The sequence below is a fragment of the Tenrec ecaudatus genome, chromosome 9 (assembly GCF_050624435.1).
Source record: "Tenrec ecaudatus isolate mTenEca1 chromosome 9, mTenEca1.hap1, whole genome shotgun sequence".
NCBI lineage: Eukaryota > Metazoa > Chordata > Mammalia > Afrosoricida > Tenrecidae > Tenrec > Tenrec ecaudatus.
In genome coordinates this window covers 160,828,404-160,849,616 of record NC_134538.1, presented here as the reverse complement: position 1 = coordinate 160,849,616, position 21,213 = coordinate 160,828,404, and the positions used below count along the sequence as shown (strand labels likewise).

At 45.9% G+C, this 21,213-nt stretch overlaps 1 long non-coding RNA gene across 3 annotated transcripts in view; it reads right to left on the bottom strand.

Moving 5' to 3' along the window:
- LOC142457368 (uncharacterized) overlaps positions 1–21,213 on the bottom strand; it is a 175,908-nt gene that overhangs the window by 82,655 nt on the left and 72,040 nt on the right. The gene's annotated exons all lie outside the window — the stretch shown is intronic.

The window sequence follows — 21,213 nt, the reverse complement described above, 5'->3', positions numbered from 1 at the left end:
CACTGGTGAAGATAGGAGCTGGAGGCACAGGGAATCCAGGGCGGATGATACCCTTAGGACCAGTGGTGTGAGTGGCGATACTGGGAGGGTAGAGGGAGAGTGGGTTGGAAAGAGGGAACCGATTACAAGGATCTACATGTGACCTCCTCCCTGGAGATGGACAACAGAAAAGGAGGTGAAGGGAGACGTCGGACAGGGAAACATATGACAAAATAATAATTTCTAAATTATCAAGGGCTCATGAGGGAGGGGGAAAAAGAGGACCTGATGCCAAGTGCTTAAGTGGAGAGCAAATGCTTTGAAAATGATGAGGGCAATGAATGTAAAGATGTGCTTTACACAATTGATGGATGGATGGATTGTGATAAGAGTTGTATGAGCCCCTAATAAAACGTTTAAAAGAAAAAGAGCTGTAGGCGTCACACTTTTGTAATGATCTGTGAAAGCTCCAAGCTCACTGCCATTGCAATCACCTGTGTGAACCCCATCTCCAAACTCACTGCGTCCAGCTGATGCTGGCTCATAATGGCCTTTTATCTTCTTTAATAAGCCCTGCTGTCAACAATATTGTCGGCGAGTCTGTGGCCAAGGTCAGGGATTATGAAACATCAGCGATGCTGAGTGTCCTGGGAGGGAGAGTGGAGACTGGAGGCAGCCAGGGCTCTGCCGGGAGGGAGCTGGCACTGAGCTGGAGTGGGGTCGGTGTGTCCTTCCTTCTGTGGCTGGAAGAGGTCACACTGGGCTTCCAAGCCACTTTGCCACTGGGGCAGGCTACTGGACACAGTGAAACATGTGTGGGCTCTCTTGGGGAGCACTCTCTCTCTCGCTGGGCTTCAGTAGCTGACTCCCACTTTGGAGCAGAGATATGCCCCTCACCTGTCCTCTATCAAAATCTGCTGCACTGAGGGTCCTGAGAAGTCAGCTTTTGTTAGGGAAGAGCATTGTAAATGAAGGTGCCAGTATCCTGTGAGGTGTTATTAAAGTAACTTGCGTAGCTTTGCTTTCTACTGAAAATGATTGTGTGTGCGTGTGTGTGCGCGCGCATGCTTTCTAGTGTGACCCAGGAAGAATATTCTCCTGACCATGCACAATATTATCCTTATTTAAAGCAGACAAATGAGGCAGGGTTCTTACTGGGTTTTTTTTTAATCATTTTATTTTGGGCTCATAGAACTCTTATCACATATATTCATCCACTGTGTCAAGCACATTTGTACATTTGTTGCCATCATCATTCTCAAGACATTTGCTTTCTACTTGAGCCCTTGGTATCAGCTCATTTTTCCCTCCCTCCTCATTCTCCCCTCCTTCATGAACCCTTGATATTTTATAAATTATTATTATTTTATCATATCTTACACTGCCTGACTTCTCCCTTCACCCACTTTTCTGTTGTGTATCCCCCAGGGAGTAGGATATATATAGATCCTTGTAATCGGTTCCCCCTTTCTACCCCATCTTCCCTCCACCCTCCCGGTATCAATACTCTCACCACTGGTACTGAAGGGATCATCTGTCCTGGATTCTCTGTGTTTCCAGTTCCTATCTGTACCAGAGTATATCCTCTGGTCTATCCAGATTTTAAAGGTAGAATTGGGATCATGATAGTGGGGGTGGGGTGGGAGGAAGCATTTAAGAACTAGAGGAAAGTTGTATGTTTCATCTATGCCACACTACACCCTGACTGGCTCATCTCCTCCCCGCGACCCCTTTGCAAAGGGATGTCCAGTTGCCTACAGATTGGCCTTGGATCCCCAATCTGTACTCCCCCTCATTCACAATGATATGATTTTTTAAAAAACATTTTATTGGGGGGCTCATAAAAATTCTTATCACAATCCATACATACATCCATTGTGTCAAGCACATATGTATATTTGTTGCAATCATCATTCTCAAAGCATTTGCCTTCTACTTGAGCCCTTAATAATGGATATTCATTTTTCCCATCCCTCCCCACTCCCCCCTACCTGATGAACCCTTCATAATTCATAAATTATTATTACTTTGTCATATGTTACACTGTCCAACGTTTTCCCCTGTCCTCTTCTCTCCTCTCCATCCTCCAGGGAGGAGGCTATACATAGATTCTTGTAATCAGTTCCGCCTTTCTAGCCCCTATTCCCCCTACCCTCCCGGTATCGATACTCTCACCACTGGTTCTGAAGGAATCATCTGTCCTGGATTCCCTGTGTTTCCCGTTGCTATCTGTACCAATGTGCAGCTTCTGGTTTAGCCAGATTTGTAAGGTAGAATTGGGATCATGATAGTGAGGGGGTGGGGTGGGGAAGAAGCATTTAAGAACTAGAGAAAAGTTACATGTTTCATCGTTGCTACCCTGCACCCAACTGGTTCATCTCCTCCTTACAACCCTTCAGTAAGGGGGTGTCCGGTTGGCTACCGATGGGCTTTGAGTCTCCACTCTGCACTCACCCACATTTACAATAATATTATTGTTTGCTCCTTGGTGCTTGATACCTGATTCCTTCGACAGCTCATGGTCATACAGGCTGGTGTGTTTCTTCCATGTGGGTTTTGTTGCTTCTGAACTAGATGGCCACTTGTTTATCTTCAAGCCTTTAAGACTCCAGATGCTATATCTTTTGATAGCAGGGCACCATCAGCTTTCTTCAGCACATTTACTTATGCACACGTTTGTCTTCATTGATCATATCAGGAAGGTGGGCACCCACTGATATGATTTTTAATTCTTGGATATCTGATAACTGGTCCCTTCTACACCTCATGGTCAGACAGGCTGGTGTGCTTCTTCCATGTGGGCTTTAATGCTTCTCAGCTAGATGGCTGCAATAATATGATTTTTTGTTCTTTGATGCCTGATACCTAATCCTGTTTTCAGCGTTCGTATGGGGAAGGTGAGCACACAATGATATGATTTTTTTGTTCTTTGATGTCTGATACCTGATCCCTTCAACACCTCGTGATCACACAGACGGGTATGCTTCTTCCATGTGGCTGTTGTTGCTTCTGAACTCGATGGCCGCTTGTTTACCTTCAAACCTTTAAGATCCTAGACCCTATATCTTTTGATAGCTGGGCACCATCAGCTTTCTTCACCACACTTGCTTATGAACACATTTGTCTTCAGTGATCATGTCGGGAAGGTGAGAATCATGAAATGTCAGTTTATTGTATTGAGGGAGTACTTGAGTGAAGGCCCAATGTTCATCTGTTACCTTAATACTAAACCTATAAATATATGCACATAGATCTATTTCCCCATCATATATAAATACATTTACATATGTACATGCCTCTATTTAGGCCTCTATGAATGCCCTTTGCCTCCCAGTTCTTTCCTCTATTTCCTTTCACTTTCCTCTTGTCCCACTATCATGATCAGCCTTCATTTGGGTTTTAGTAATTCCTCTTGGTTACATTGCTCTTGATCAATGCCTACCAGGCCTTCTATCCCCTCCTTGCCACTGGTTTTGAATCATTTGTTGTTCCCTTGTCTCTGGGTTTTTTATGTTGGACTCACATGTACCTCCCTGGGTGTGTTCTGACCTCCCCTCAACTAACTATGCTTCCACCCATTTATTATGAGATAAGTGTCTATTTTTCATTCCTGCTGTGCTGATTGTACCTATCTCTGGGGACTCGTGTTATGCCTGTCCTTTTGAGATTGGCTTACCTCGCTTTACATGATTCCTTCCAACTCTTCTCATAAAACGACGTGTTTCATGTGACTGTCCGTGCTTTTCAGTGCTACATAGTACTCCATTGTGTATATGTGCCAGAGTTTACTAATCCACTCGTCTATTGATGGAAACTTAGGCGGTTTCCAAGTTTTTGTGATTGTGAATTGTGCTGCAATACACATTGGAGCGCAGATGACCAGTCGTGTTTTATTTGTTACCTCCTCTGGGTATATGCCCAGTAGAGGGATGACTGGGTCATAAGGTAGATCAATTTCCATTTTCTTTAAGTATGTCCAGATTACTTTCCACAGTGGCTGGAAAGATGCACCTATGCATGTGGACGCTGAGCATGGAATAAGGAGAGCTGAAGAGGACGCGATGCATTTGAATCGTGGCATTGGCAAAAGAGTGAAAGTATCCCGGGCAGCCAAAAGAAGCAATGCATCTGGGAGACTTACAGCCAGAATGCCCTTAGAGCCACAGAGGGAGAGATTCGGTCTCATATACTTTGGGCATGTTGTCAGGAGAGACGAGTCCCTGGAGAGGGACATCATGGCTGGTGAAGTGAAGGGGCAGTGAAGGAGGGAAGAGCCTCTAGGAGATGGATGGACACAGTGACTGCAACAATGGGCACCAACACAAGAACAATCGTGAGGATGGCGCAGGACCAGGCAGTGCTGTTCTCAGTTGTTCATAGGGCCACTCTGACTCTAGGAGCCAGAACTGACTTGACAGCACCTACCAACAGCAAGAAACAAGGTGCTTTTCATCTCAGAACCCTAGAGGGCCAGGGCCACGCTATCCGACAGGATTGCGACTGGCCAAAGTTGACTCAATGCAGGGAGTTTGAATTGGATGTGACTTTATGGTTTTTAAAAAACCTTGCTCAATTCAAAATTTTCTTTCATTTTTTATTACATTGGGGTGATTTTACTGTTGTAAAATGTAGCAATATAGTTTACTGTTGTTACATTAAGAGTGTTGCCCATGCTACACCATTCTTCAAGACAAAATTTCATTTACTTGTAATTAGAAATAAACATTTTATAATATATGATATAGTTAAGGTTTATTGTACCAACCTGGCAGATAAATATGTGGGGTTGATTGAAGGGCAGAGAGAGAATTGGCTTGTTGAGCCTCGCCTTTCTAGTTCTCTGGTCTCTTGCTTTCTGATGGTCAGACCAGGATGCAGCTGCCTTAGCCAGCTCCTTGCTTCAGCTGACAAGGCTCATTTCTAGCAAGACATCCTGAGGAGAAGCACATGGACCTACCCCGATGCAGCCCCGGGTGCTGGAGCAGCTGTGTAGAGGCCCCTGGCAGTGCTGAGATGCTTACACATTCATTTATTCAGCTTTCCTCCTGCAGTTGGCATCATAGTGTGTGTTTTGTGAGGTGGAGGAGGACTTTGTGGACTAGTGTTGGACATATGGGTTAATGTTGGACTTGTGGGCTTGGGCAACACTGGGGTGGGATGTTTTCTTGATGTGCATTTAGCCTTTATATAAAACTCTCTCTTTTACATATGAATTTCTGTGGATTTGTTTCTCTAAAGTACCCAGACTAACACATTATATAATTCCATATTGTTGTGATTAATCACTATGACTTATGTTCAATTTGTAACAATGAACATACATCCTGTATATCAGATATTTACATGACGATTAAAAGCAGTAGCAAATTGACAGTGATGAAGTAGCAACGAAAATAATGTTATGGTTGGGATCACCACCACATGAGGAACTGTATGAAAGGGTCATGGCATGAGGAAGGTTGAGAACCACTGCTCTAGGGCCTCTGGGAGTTGCAGTCCACTGGCTGGCAGGAAGTCTGCCATTACCCTACACTCTGAAAGCAATAGGGTCACAGGAAATGAAGACTAGATTGCTGTGCACTGATTTAGAGATAAGAGATACAAGACAAAGTAATAGGTTGGGACACTTCTACAATTTTATTTTGCATTTATTCCACACCAAACAATTGCCACATTAAGAGATCTAGCTAGCCATCTGAATCTTGATACAATGTATATTCAGAAATATCACTTGAGAATCTTCTTCCTCTTTAACCCACTCTCACTGCCATGGAGTCAATGCTGACTCACAGTGACCCCACAGCACAGGGAGGAACTGCCCTGTGGGTTTCTGAGACTGGAGCTCCTCTTGGGATTAGAGAGATAGTCCTTCTCCTGAGGTGTGGCTCGTGGTTTCGAACTGCTGACCTTGTGGTTAGTCACCCAACTTGTAACCACTACACCTCCAGGGCTCTTTCTTCCTCTTTAGACAAGTATGTGGGGGTCACTCAAAAAACACTTCTCTTTCTACCCCGTGAACCCAGGAAATACCAAATGCAACACTATTTAAATGTACAGCTTCTGTGAAGACAAATTTGAAGTGCATACGAAGGTGTTCTGTGCACTAAAATTCGGTATGCAGATGTACAATCAAAGCCATGAAGTGACAAAATGAAGACCCAGCCAGCATCGCAATCCCTGAGAAAAGCAGCAGCTTCATCTTCCAGCAGAAGCAGGCACAACTCCATAAGCATCAGAGATGAGCGACGTCACAGGATTCCGAAACCCCTTATGCCTGGGGAATCACACTGAATGGATGACCTAATGACTTGTGGATTCCTTAAAGGTCGCACTATAGGAAGGTCTCTAAGATGCCCTGATCGTTTTACATTTGGCACTTGACTGTGAACTAAAGGCTTAGGAGTTCCAAGGCTCTGGGGGAGAAAAGGCCTGGTGATGAGGTTCTCTAAAGATGGGCCAGTTCTCCCGGTCTCACAGGGGTCACTCTGAGGTGAAAATCAACTCGGCGGCACTTAAAAATAGCAATGCAATGGATGCCTGCAGATGCTTCTTGCTGTTTTGCTTAATAGGATTTCTCACCGCGGGACTCTTGATGCCCCATGACCGTCATCAATCCGGTGCTATAGGCTCTCTGTAGAGTGGCCATGGCATTTCTCACTCAAGAAGGACTCTGTTGAGAATGAAAGGAAGGGCCACCTGGTATGATCAGAGGGGTCCTGAGCAGCAAGGTCATACGCTGACCTTAGCTATAGGAGGAGCATGGACGCTCCTACCTCGTGCAGTCTGCAGCTGACCACTGCATGCTCAGGTTTGGTGGTCACGTAAAGTAACCTGCCATTCAGGATTCTCAAAGACTTCATAACTTCCTAGAGTGGATTGCTTTAAGAATCAGACATGCATGTGGGCACATGTAGAGAACTCTATTTTCCTGATAGTATTTGGGTCAGTGGAAACAAGCAAAACAAAGGATTATACATGGGCCCCAAAGAGTCGTTCTCTGTTACCAAGGCACTGTTGCTTCATTCACTGACCCTGATGGCATTTAAAGGAAGAAGGCCCAGCTATAATGAGGACAGGAGGGGAAAAGAGGCAGATATTGTGTGGTTTCAAACCAGGAAACCTGTTCCCCGTAGTTAGTCTACATGCTGAGCAATAATCTCAGAAACTGGGTTCTCTAAAAAAGAATGAGGCATTAGGCTAGGTATAAGGCTCATTAAAACCTAGGACATGCAGATAACAAAGCTTTCTTGCTGAAAGACAAGAAGACTTGAAGAATTTGCTGATGAAAGTCAAAGACTACAATCTGAAGTATGGATTATGCCTCTACAGAATGATAACAAAAATCTTCACACCTAAAACAAGAAGCAACTTCATGATAGAGAAAATATTTAACTTGTTCAAGGATTTCATTGGATCCTCAAACAAGACCGATGGAATCAGCAGTCAAATAATTAAACAACAAATTAGTCCAATAACTGATGCACTATGTGAACATCTGGGACCAGAAAAACTAGACGGCGCCCAGCTACTACTAACCAAATGTTCTGGAAAAAACCATCACATTAGGTGGTCCTTAAAAGAGTGAGTGACAAGTACTCCCTCAACGCAGGAACACTGTGTTCTAATAACCCAGCATTCCATGATGTTTACCTTCCCGACATGATCGCTGAAGACAAAATGGGAGCATAATCAAATGTGGTGAAGAAAGCTGATGGTGCCCAGCTATTAAAAGATATAGCATCTGAGCTCTTAAAGGCTTGAAGATAAACAAGTGGCCATCTAGTTGAGAATCAACAAAGACCACATGGAAGAAACACACCAGCCTGTGCTTCCTGAGGTGTCAATAAGATCAGGTATCAGGCATCAAAGACCCAGAACAAAAATTCATATTGATGCGAATGAGGGGGAAAGCGGAGTGGAGATCCAAAGCCCATCTGTAAATAATTGGACATCCCCTTACAGAAGGGTCACAAGGAAGAGATGAGCCAGTCAGGGTGCAGTAAAGCATCCGATGAATCACACAACTTTCCGCTAGTTCTTTTATGCTTCTTTCCCCCCCCACTACCATGACCCCAGTTCTACCTTACAAATCCAGCCAGACCAGAGCATGCACACTGCTACAGACAAGAGCTCACAACACAGGGAAGCCAGGACAGAAAACTCCCTCAGGGCCATCCATGAGAGTAGCAATACCAGGAGGGTAGGGAAAGGGGGGGGAGGGGCTATCGATCACAATGATTAACATATAAACAACCCCCTCCCCCGCAGGGGACAAACAACAGAAAAGTGGGTGAGGGGAGACAGCGGGCGATGTAAGATATGAAAATAATAATTTATCAAGGGTTCATGAGGGAGGGAGTTGCGGGTAATGAGGAGCTGATACCAAGGGCTCAGGTAGAAAGAAAATATTTTGAAATTGATGATGACAATATATGTACAAAAGTGCTTGACACAATGAATGGATGGATGGATAAGAGCTGTAAGGGCCCCCAATAAAATGATTCTGTTTTAAGGAGTGAGTGAAAAATATGAAACAAAACTCAAAATTATAAAAAGAAAATTTAAAATAATACCAGTCCTACTGGTCAAATAGGGACTATTGGAACCACCGATTCCATGACCCTCTATCATTGTTTTCAGTCATAAAAACAAAATCACCCCCTTGGCTTAATTTTCAACAAAATAACAAACAGGTCTGTAAGGGGGCAGTAACACTAGGGATGCGTGCACACCTTAGAATGATCAACCATTGAAATCAGTCCGATCTACCCAGTGGCAAGCTCTGCTCATACCAGCTCCGCCTCTTGATGCCTGGCTGAGGTGCACATGAGCACAACGAAGTGTTCCGGAACTACCACTCCTCTCAAGGCTCTCCATCTCGTTCACAAAGCCCAAGGCCTTGGCATGGTCAAGGAAACACAAGGAAGCAGCTTTCTGGAATCCTCTTCTTTCAGCCAAGATCTATCTGACGTCCACAATGATAACCCTGCTCCACACCCTCTTCTGAAGCTGACCTTAGCTTCCGGCAGTCCCCGTCAATGTACTGCTGCAGCAATTGTTGATGACCTTCAGCAGAATCGTAGTTGCATGTGATGTCCATGATATTCTACGTTTGCACATTCCGTTGGGTCACTTTCCATTGGAATGGGTATGAATATGGTTTTCTTCCAGTCAGTTGGCCAAATAGCTGTCTTCCAAATGTTCTGGTGGAGATGAGTGATGCTTCCAGGGTTCCATCAGCTTGTTGACACATTTCTGTCGGTATTCCATCAATTCCTGCAGACTTGTTTTTGGCTGATGCTTTCAGTGAAGCTTGAACTTCTTCCTTCAGCACTCTTGGTTCTTGCTCATCTGCTCCCTCCTGAAATGGTGTACTATTCATTAGTTCCTTTTGGTGCAGTGACTTTGTATAATCTTTCCCGCTTCTCCCGCTACTTCTGGCAACAGTCGATCTTTTGCCCATAGAACACTTCAGGAAGGCAAGTCAACTCTTGTGTGTGCGTGTGTGTTTCTTGAGCTCTTTTAGCTTGAGACATGCTGCACATGTTCTTTCCTTTGGGTTTCTAATTCTAGGTCTTTGCACATTTCATTACGATGTTTTACTTTGACTTCTCGGCTGCCCTTTGAAATTTCCCGACCAGTTCTTCAACTCATCTCATTCCCACGTGTCTTAGCTACTCTATGATTAAGAGCACGTTTCATTGTCTCTTCTGACAACCACATTGATGTTCTGCTTCTCCTCGGGAGGTTTTCAGTATCTGGTAAGTTTTCAATGCTATCCATAATGTTTTCATTGGCTAATTCTTCTGAAGTGGGAAGCCTACTCCTTTGTAGGCTGTTCTTAGACTGGACGCTCTGCTGAAACCTGCCCATCATAGATAACCCTGCTCGTCTTTGAAATGCTAGTGATGTAGATCGCAGCATCACAGCAATACACAAACCACCGCAGTCAGACAAGTGGCAGAGGTTGTTCGCCTCATTCCTATAAACAATTAGCAACAGGCAATCCAAGGAGCTTTCAGAGGAGTGAGGTTTCAGTTGCATCTCTACAGCTATGGTCTTCAGTTACATGAGGGACTCTCCAATCATATTGAAGGGAAGAATGTCCACTCTAGGAGAAGGCAAAAGATCTCAAATCAGGGCGCTTCTGTGGGACTGCAGCTAAGCAGGAGCTTGCTCGCCAGTGAGGGGCCTCAAGCTTGGCTGGTGAGTGAGAATTGCTCAATATTGCAACTCGAGGAGAGAAAAAGCTAAGGCAAAGCATCCCATGAGGGGAGAATAGCCTTTGGTTAAAATTGACCTTGAAAATACTAAGCCTGCCCATAAAGTACAATATTGATTTTTTTTAAATTACAAGCCTTTGTGCTATCTTTATGCCCACCAAGGTTTGAAAAATACTGAATTTGCTGTAGATGGAAAAATGGACATTGACATGTAGGTACTCCAGCCAGCCCAACCACGAGGGCAGAGAGACACAGGGGACCGTGGATGAGCAAGCCTCTCCTAGCCTCCAAGGACTACCAAATTATGGAACAAGATGACCCCTCAGTAGCCACAGGCAACTTAAATAGGTTAAGTAATATGAGTTCGTGGTATTGATCAAAGCCAAGTGCTACAGGATGAATGCATAGAGCTATTCCATACATACAGACTATATCTGAGTAAGCCAACTACTCTGTCTTACACACATTGGACATATTGTCAGGAGAGAGGAGTCCCTGGAGAAGGATGTCATGCTTGGTAAAGTGAAGGGGCCGTAAAAAAGAGGAAGACTCTCAAGGAGATGGGCTGACGTACCTGCTGCCACAGTGGCCTCAGGTCCAGAACTCACATGAGGCTGGCACAGGACACAGCAGTGTGTCCTTGTGCTGTGCATAAGGTTGCCTTGGGTTGGAGCCAACTTGATGGTACCTAACAACAACAAGCCAACGACCGCTTCAGGACCTGTGACCATGTGCCACCAGCTCACGTAAGCTTGGCCAAAGCAAAACCCTGTCTGAGGCACAGTGGAATTGGTAACAGAAAGGTGTGCCTGCTGTGAATTACCTTCGACTTGGAATCACATTTACACTAAGTTATCCTAGTGGATGAAACATAAACTTTTCATTAAAATTCTACATGGATACCCTCACTTAAAAAAAAAAAAAAGCCCTGTTAGCAGTTTGTTGCTAATTTACTCAAAAATGTGCATTTTTTTTTCTTTAAGAGAAGATTCCTATGAGGCAGGTTTTCGGTAATTCAAACTGACTCACCATCTCACGCCGCCCCTCCCACTCCTGGGACGTCCACTCCAGTGGGTGGTGTTTTCTGATGACTGTTATTAGCCAAACCAGACTGAAAACAGAGCAGAGGCTGCAGAGAAGGGCTGGTGATAAGGTCTGAGTGCACACGCCCCAGCTTTTTGTTAGAATGATGGATCACTAATCTCAAACTGTAAAAAGGGACTCAAATCTCCCCGAAATCATCTCTCTTTCTTAAATAACTTGAAAATGCTATCCACTGCGAACATGGGATATAAAATGAATTAGAGGTGGCCCTTTCAATTGAGGAACACACCGAGATAAGGTGTGGGAATAAATTATCTCTTCTGTCTGTGTTATTTATCTTTATCTGGGTTATTTTAATTTGATTGTACCCAGCTCCTAGAAACATGAAATTAGCTTTATGAAAAGACCTTGATGTCTAGAGAGAATAAATATTTATGGAGTGCCTATCACTTCGTGGGCCAAGTGAGGCAATGGGAAGAGGATATCTTAATAAGCACGGACAAAATAACAACTTGCGAGATCATTTTTAAAAAAGAAAACTTGCAGAATGTACCTTTGGAGGTGCACTCTTTTGCGTTTAGTTTTTCTATCGATCCCACTGCCTTCTATATTTAAAAAGGGGTTTTAAATTACTCTTTTTCCCAGGGTTCAAAGATAATACTCTAAGTCGGTATAAAATCCCACTGCTGATGAGTCAAGTCCACCCCGCAGTGACCCAATGGAATCAAGGAGTTCTCCGAGGCTGTAATCTTGACAGACCAGACAGCCTCGCCCTCCTCCCTGTGGGGTACTGTTGGCTTCAGACAGCTGACTGTACCGTTAGCAGCCCAGCTTTGCAAACACCAGGACATTTCCTGTGTGTGTGTCTATCACCTAAATTCCATAGGCTGGGTGCCAACAAAAGCCTGATTGGATTCTAGAGAGAGCAGGCCACGCCTGTCTGTCGGGGTAATCAGAGGAATCCAGGGTGGCAGTGCTCCTTGAAGCTCTGGCTTTAACGGACAGACAGGATTTCCACAATTGAAGCTGCAAAGGGCGGCAAATGCCCGACCCTGGCTCCAAGGAGCCAGGTGGCGCAGTGCTTAGGGGTTGGGCTGCAAACTGCAAGGTCAGCAGTTCGCGGAAGAGGAGGCTTTCTAGCCCCTAAAGAGTTCCAGTCTGGGAAACCCACAGGGGCAGTCTGTAAGGTCACTAGGGGTCAGTACTGGCTCGATGGCAGGGAGTTTGGTTTTAGGCTTTGGGGCTTCGAGGACATGAAACAGGGACCCAGATGCTTGAAGCTGGAGGGACTAACCCTGCCTTCTGGTTGCGGGGGTTGAGTAATCGGATGGTGGGTGGTTGATGCGTTGTTTTAGAGCGCCCATGCCATGCCAACGTTAGACAGAATGGTAGAGATGGGCTTAAACACCAGACAGACCTGGGTCAGAGCAAACGTCTTAGCTCCCAGACTGCACTTTCTCTTTTGAAATGAGATGAACCTTTGGTCCACTCACTTCCCAGGAGGCCCTACAGGGCAGGCACCTGGACTGCAGAATGGACCAAACTAGACTGGAAAGCCACAAGTCAGAGAAAAGTGTCGCTGTTAATAAAAACAAATGCTGTGGGACTCTCCCCTTGTACCAAGGCTGTGGGAGGGAGTTTCTGAGTTTACAAGTGGTTGTTAATGCACAGAGGCTGGGTTGGCGCCCCTCCTTGGCTTTCCCATGGGGCAGCTGTGTGGCATGGTCAGGTCATCAGGTCATCACCATCCCTTTGCCTCCATTTCTCCTGTGTGTTCCTGAACAGGGGTGTGTCTCAGTTCCAGTTTTTATCACCAAAACAAGGGGAGGGGAGGCAGGCTTGCTCCCCAGATGATAGTTTGTTGATTGTTCTGTAAAGAACCGGTTCAAACCATGAAAAGAACTGGTTCAAACCAACAAGCCACCCGCTCATGACACCGGAAAACCACTTAGCGGGCTTCCTGTCCCTCCCACTGCCTGTGGCCAATACCAGAGCTGTATTGGAAAGAGAGAAATGGGTGCCCTGTCAATCCTGGGGAGCACAAACCATAGGGTTTCTAGTGTGAACCCAATGGCACAGCAAGTCTCCAAGAGTAGACAACGAGAGTCAGTGGCCTGGGGGCACCCCTAACTCAGAATCTCAGACTCCACACAGGGGCGGCCACACACATCCAGGGCTAAACGAACAGTCTTCTGATAGCTGCTTCTATTTTGTGTTTGTCTGCTGGTTTGTACATAACAGAAAGTTTGCCACCCTCGCCATGTGAGGCGAGCGTTTCTGTGGCACCGGTTATACCCACAGGGATGTGTCCTCACCACCGCCGATCTTCAGTTCCCAAACAGAAACTGGCTCTCCCCATTGAGCAACGACTTCCACTCCCCTCTTCCCTCAGCCCCCCATGTGTACCCATCGACTTCTGTCTCTGTGCATCGCCTATTTTAGATGTTTCTGACCAGCGCTTTACTGATTCTCACTGGTGGCAAGTGTGGCTTCCCTGCTCTAATAAGGTAGAAGCAGAGACCATTAACCCAGGGTCAGAGGTACCCACTGAATGGGAGGCAAGAACTGGAGACCTCTGCCAGGGGTGCATAAGGACCCATGATGACAAGGTGCCTGCCTTCCGCCAGTGTTGTTGTCGGCTGGGCCTTTGCTGTCGGTCAAACTCTGTGTGCTGGGGAAGGAAAAAATGAAGCGAACGTGGTCCCTGGGCCACATGAACCGACCAGTTTAATGATTGTGCTGGTTCTCGATGATGACGCTCATCTGCTTAGAATGATCCGGGGAGAAAGCAGCCTTTGATCTTGCTGAGCACATGTGAGCACAGCAGCAGAGCTGTGGGAGGATTTCCCGTGGCTGAGTTTTGAGAAGGAGGTGGCAGAATCTTTCTGCCAAGTCCCCTCGGGGTGGACTCAACCCCCCAGCCTCCCATTTAGTCAATTAACTGTTTTCCAAACCAAACTCACTGCCATCGAGGCAATGCTGACTCCTAGAAAGCCACTGTGGCTTTCTGAGATGGTCACTGCTCATAGGAGTAGAAAGCCTAGTCTTTCTCCCTCAGAGCCGCTGGTAGTTTCGAACTGCTGACCACGCGTATCTCAGCACAGGAAAACCTTCATTTGAATATCATCTTCTTGCACTTACTATCTGCATACCGTGCTCCAGTAGTTATAGTTTTCTGCAGATAGGCGCACATTTTAAGCTTAGCTGGCTTTCTTTATGAAGAAAATTTCAATTCGGTTGTAGTACTCTGTCGTTTCCTCGTATATAAAAAATTAAAATCAGATCATAATTATGTAGATAAAAATTCATGAGAATTTTAGGAACATTAATCCATCAGAAAGCATCTCATCGACCACCAGTGGTGTTAATTTCGCACTGTGGGTGCCCGTATTTGGAGGTGGTGAATTCAAGTGGGGATGTTAAATCACCTAATAGAATACACGGTGTGTACTCCAGAAGGAATCTTCGAAGGCGTGTGATCTGATCCCCACCATTTTACTGAGGCCAGGGGGGAGTGTGCGGCCCCAGGTGGCAAAGATAAATCCAGAACTGAGACCTTGCAGCTTCTAATCTGATGCTCTTCCCAGCGTGACATGGGCTGGGTTTGGGTTTTCAGTATTTGCTGACTCCGGAAAATAATGTGTGGATCTGTCCATTATAGCCTGAGTCCAGGAGAGATGTAGGTGGAAATATCTGTGCAGTATGCCCTACCTAGTCCTTGGAATGACACGGACCATTGTGGAAAACACAAGGGAAGGACCCACTCTCACAGAGAGCACCCTACCAGCAGCCTAGAACCTGAGATTCAAAAAGAGGAAGCTACAGGGTTTCTAAGTAAAGGGGCAGCTACAATGGGTGCCATGGTTGCTCAGCCCAAAACCCATCACCAACCAACCTAATGTCAGCCGGTCCGGCGCTCTCACCATAGTCTGGGGGCCACTGCAGAAGGGGTCCCTAAGGTCTCCAAGGCTGTGAGTCTTTATGGGAGGAGACAACCTCCTCTTCACCTGACAAGCTGGCTGTGGGTTTGAACTGCTGACTTTATGGTTGGAAGCCTAACACATAACCCACTATGCTAGCAGGGCTCCTTTGGTCATGAAAAGCCGAAAGGAAAGCAAATGATAATTTAAAAACAAAAAGAATAACATACACACCCCTCAACATTAAAAAAAAAAAAAGTCGGAGACCACAGCAGGTGCAAGGTGTACATGAGATTCAAGTGGTGGCATGAGAAGTGAGCCTCCGCTGAATTCCTCCTGAACCACTGACCAGGGATATGAGCAGCCTTGCCCTTGGACAGAGTGCACTGGAAATTGGATCACCTCCACTCCCCTGAGCCAACCCAGGGACCCTCTGTAGGGCTGCCAAGAATTTGTTCATCTTGATGGGAGCAGAAGCTGCATCTTCTCCAGAGGGGTGGCTGCTGAGTTTGAACCACCAGGCTTGTGGGTAACAAACCCACAGCACCACAGGGGTTCCCTTTGGATTTGCTAAGCCCCCTCCTTCTTTCTTCCTAAGATTTCCCAACCTCCCGGTTCCTTTGTACTCGAAGAAAATGCTACTTGCTCTCTCCCAATAATGTAAGTATTCCCCATTTCTCTAAGTCAAACTAAAGCAGCCTTGTGAAGTAAAAAAACACTCATACAATCCTAAAATAAAGAAAACAGGGTGAGATCTATCCGTGAGGCAAGCCAGTAGGCAAGCCATGGATTCCTGGAAAACTGGAAACCCTTTAATATCTCTCTCTCTCTCTCTCTCTCTCTCTCTCTCTCTCTCTCTCTATATATATATATATATATATATATATATATATATATATATATATATATATATATATATATATATATATATTACTATAATATATTATATAACAATAATATTATAGCATTCAATTAAATTTAAACCATGTAAATATAAAATATTTTAATGTAAAATAGGATGGCATTCTCTTTTAATTCAGTGTGATTCAGAAACCAAATATCACTCCACAGTGTTTAATGAAGAAAGAAGGCCTTTGAACCCAGCCTGCCAGTCCTCTAGCTTCCTGTCCCAGAGGCAACCATTCTGAGCCTCTTATCTTTCTCCTCTAAGTGACATGCCTATATTTCTAATTTTTCCATTTTATGCATTATCTATTGATTGTCTGATGATCGATGAGGATGCAATTCATGTACACCACTTCCATCTCCCGCCCCAGTCCCCCTCGCATGGTGCTGTCACCCTGTAGGTGAAATCAATAAACCAAGGTCACTGTACTATAAATACCTACTATTATTTGTGCAGAGAAAAGTAGTGTGGTGTAGTTCCTTTTGTATTAATGGGTAACCATTTGTTCACCTGGGATGCTGAGTTAATGCTTACCTTCTCCCCTTCATGCTGCTTGTCTTTCTCACCTCATCTATCCCACCAACAACCTGCTTCTATTTGGAAGCAGCATCCTGTCTGGTTTCTGTCTCCTTTGACCTCTCAGTGGTTCTGGAAGATAGGGCTTATTGTGTTTTTTTGGTGGGTAGGGGGGTGATGCGGGTTGGGGGAATTTTGTTTCATTCCATCAAATGCCATCCTGGTCTTCTCTAGGTTGCTAAGATCATAGTTCTCTAACCACCTCTCACTGCCCATCATCAGACTAGTCTCTGTCCACACCCTACTATCATTTCATGTCACGGAGGCTCAGAGTGGGGCAACAAAAGGAACACAGGCTTTGAGTAGGTCAGATTCACACCTGGAACCTTGATTTGCTACTTCCCACGTGTCTTAGGCCAGGCTGACTAAAGAAACAAATCAGTGACACTCATATACGTGCAAGAGAGAGCTTTCTATCCAGACATAATTATATATCAAGCAAAGGTCCCATCCCAGATCAAGTCCATGGGTCCAATAGTAGTCCTTAAGTCCGGGACTAGTCCTGCTTCAGACTCAGGCAATGGTGCAGAATGCAGGAAATCACAGGTCGGGGCTGCAGAGTTGTGCGGCTGCACTGGCGGTGGCCACATTGCAGGGCTCACAGGGCTCAGAGTGGCTTGCAGCAGGCCGGGGGTGAGAGGAGGGCAACCTCCAAAGACATTGACAGGCTAACCTCCTGCCATATGTTCTTACAGGTGCTATGTCAGCCCCTAAAAACCTACCTATCACACCAAGCGTGCCGTCTCTGACCATGCAACTGCTGTGCTCCGTGGCTTTGCCTCCAGACCTCAGGGAGGGAATGCACCAGGGGCCTCTAGGGAGAGTCCTTGTGGAGCACACACTCTGCCTTCAGCACTCTTCTCAACTCTCCCTTGTGGGGAGTCTCTAGGCTTGCGATCCACCTTCTGCAAAGGATGGATCTGGGGAGGGGATGGTGGGGAGAGTCCCAGAGGAATCACAGGGACCCAGTCCCCCTCAGCCCCCAACTCTCCCCCATTGCAGCCCACATCTCCTCAGTGACAAGGTGCATCTTGGGGGACAGCTCATCACGACCATCACCACAAGGACACAAACGCATCCCGCGTCCCAGGATCTGCCTGTAAAGGATGGCCAGTCTAGTGGAACACTGCTGGAAAACTGATGGAGCACAGCCCAAGCCAGCGCAGCAAAGTCGCAGACAGAGGGGCAAGCGAGTGTGGCACAGCGGATGCAGCCCCATGGGTGGAGCTTTAATGAGCCTTCCCAACTAGTTAGTCCATTAACCACTAAGCCCATTATACAAGAAGTTACCTTCACAGCCCCAGAAGAGCTGGATTTCAACGTTGTCCAGCAGGGCTGGCTATCAAGATGCAAGTTTTGCAGCAGTGAAAGCACTCCAGAGATACCAACTGAATAGAATCAGCGCTCTCCAGGGAAAAGGAACCAATAGGGGCAGGGATCTCCAGAGATACCCACCAATAGGAGCAGAGCTCTTCAGAGACATGGAACCAATGGCATCAGACAGAGACATCTCAGAGAGACCACAGCGCTGGATGGCGGTGGATTTTGTGTCAACTTGCCAGGATCAAGACTGGGAGTGGTTTGGCGGTTGTTGCCGTCATTGGTTTCAACAGCAAAGCAGCCCTGTGTCTAACAGAATGTCCTGCGCCTCCTCACAGTTGTTCTTGTCTGACCCATAGAGTCTATTCACCTCGTCAAGGCCCTTCTCATTTTTGCTGCCTCTCTACGTTACCAAGCATGCTGCCTTTCTCTAGGGCAAATCTCTCCTGACAATAGCTGCAAAGTATGTGAGACAAAGTCCCACGATCCTTGCTTCTAAAGAGCATCCTGGCTGTACTTCTTTCAAGACAGATTTGCGTGGGTTTCTTTTTTCTTTCAGCATTTAAGATCTAGTAATTTCCCGTGATATAACCTAACACAATGCAATCACTTTCACCTCAAGATCTGCTATGGGCAGCCAAGTGGAATGTAACAACCTTACTCAGCCAAATCTCGATGAAATCAGCTAAGAGAAAGTTTCCTTGGGGATGTGACTCTTTCCCACACACGTGGACACTGCGCAAAGCCTTTTTGCTTTTCATTGTGTCTGGATCTTGCGTTTGACTCTTCTCTCTCCGGTTCTTGTGAGGTGGGCAAATGATTTGCCATATTTCCTGCCAATTCTGGGAGTCACCAGCAGCCTTGATGTGGAAGGCTGGCCCTAGATTCATCTCCCTCATCAGCCACCCGTCTGCTTTATTTCTGTTCATCTTGGGTTCATCAACTGCCTCAGTTGGTGAGTGAGGAGAAATCCCCAGCCTAACATCTGACCTGCAGATTTAGGACCTGCCCAGACTTTGACATGCCCACCTCTCCAACTGTGTAAGACCGTTTTTAAATATATATTTCCAAACATGTAGACATATATAAGCATCACTGGTTTCACTTCTCTAGAGAGCCCAACCTAAGACACCAACCAGTGGAAAGAGTGTAGAATTACAAGGGGCAGGCTGATAAGGACCTGACATCTTCTCCAAGATGTCTCAATTTTCACTTTCAAGACCTTAAGCTGATTGGACCGGGCACAATTACCAAAGGCAAGCTCCTAGGGCAACATATTGTAAACGTTGGCCACAGCTACAAAATATCTACACAGTAGCATCTAGACTAAGTGCCTGACCAAAGAGCTCAGCATCATAGACCAGGCAACTTGACACAAAATTAAGCAGCCCACCTCCTTGGGCTGTGTCTCTGGCTTGTTGAATAGATTTAATGAGAATGTGGTTTCCAAGGTTATCTCAATCACATGTGTATCCGTGGGTCTCCCATCTAGAGGCCGATTTAACAGGCCCCAAGATGGATGGAGTTGTTAACAAAGCAAAAATCCTTACCAATTGACCAATAGGGTAGCATCACGACAAACAGAGAAAAGATTGACATTGTCAAGAATTTGATCTTGCTTGAATCCACAATCAATGCTCATGAAAGTAGCAGTCAAGAGAGCAAATTATGCATTTAATTGGGAGAATCTGCTACAGCAGACCACGTTCTGAAGTGCTAAAAGGCAAGGATGTTGCTTTGAGTTCTAAGGTGCGCCTGACCCAAACCATGGTATTCTTCATCACTTACTACGCATGCGAACATTGGGGGCTGGATAAGGAAGCCGGAGCTAGAGTGCCGGCAGGGCATATGGAAGCACCGGGGACTGCGTGGGAGGAAGCACAGCCAGAAAGCTCCTGAGAGGCAGCCAGGTGGGGCTCGCAAACTGTGGACATGCTGCCAGGAGAGACCACTTCCCGGAGAAGGGAATCACGATTGGAAAAGCAGAGCGGCAGCAAAAAGAGAGGAAGGTTCTCGATGAGATGGCTTGCCAGTGGCTGCAACGACTGGGCTTAAACCTAAGAGCACTTGTGAGAATGGCACAGGACTGGGCAGTGTTCCTTTCTGTTGTACATAAGGTCACTATGAGTGGGAACAGATTGGACAGCATCCAAACAACAACAGCAGGATGGGTGGATGGACGAACAGGTGGAGGGAGGGAGGGAGGGAGGGAGGGAGGGATGGATGCATGGATGGATGGAAGCATGGATGCATGGATGGAAAGACGGATGGATGGATGAGTAGATGGATGGGTGGGTGGGTGGGGTAGATGGATGGACCATATTAAAATATTGCTTAAAAGCTTCTTGGGTGATTCTAATGAACAGCCAGGTTAAAGCACCTGGGGAGCAGTGTCATCTGGGAAATGCGACTTTCCATCCTGGCCACTCTGGTCAGCTGGCATTATCTTCAATTTCTTTATTATCATCTCAAGGATGTCTGTCACAATGCGAACCAATATCCACTATTTAGGTCAAACCACACATTTATTTCTCTGCAGGCATTTCGTTAACCGACTCTCTCCGACGTTTAAATGGGTATCTCGGTGGAATTTTTCTTCCTCTCATTTCTCACACTAACGATCATGGAAATACCTTGCACTCTTTTTCCTCAGTTCACATGTCCAAAACTGTATCTCCCCTGCCCACTTCACTGCTCATGAGTGTGGCCACTGTTCACTCCATGCCTAACCTCCACCCACTCTGCACCCCTGCAGGGAGCCCCCTCCTCAGAAGACAGGCTTGTTTGGGGGAGAAGGTTAGAAAAAGAAGAAAAGTCTCCTGTTGGTTTGTGGTTGGATAGGCTGCTGAGACCCCTAGTCACTCTTCAAGTCCAATGAATTCACCCCCAGGTTAGAATAATCAACCATGTAAGATCAACTTTGTAATGCAGATTTTCTGCCAACCTGGCTGGAATGTGATCCTCAGTAGCTCCGCAGTAAGCCCACTTCCATGTCCCCAAGCATAATGTAGTGAGCAGTGGTGGGAATATTAGGGTAGAGTATAACCCTTTGCCTAGGTTACTGCTGCTGATGTCTATCTATCTATCTATTATACATGTATATTACCTATGCCATAGAGGATGGATGATAGATAGATAGATAGATAGATAGATAGATAGATAGATAGATAGATAGATAGATAGATAGATAGATAAACAGATATCGATGCTGTGGAGAACTCTCTTCCCTTCTTCCTATGGGCCT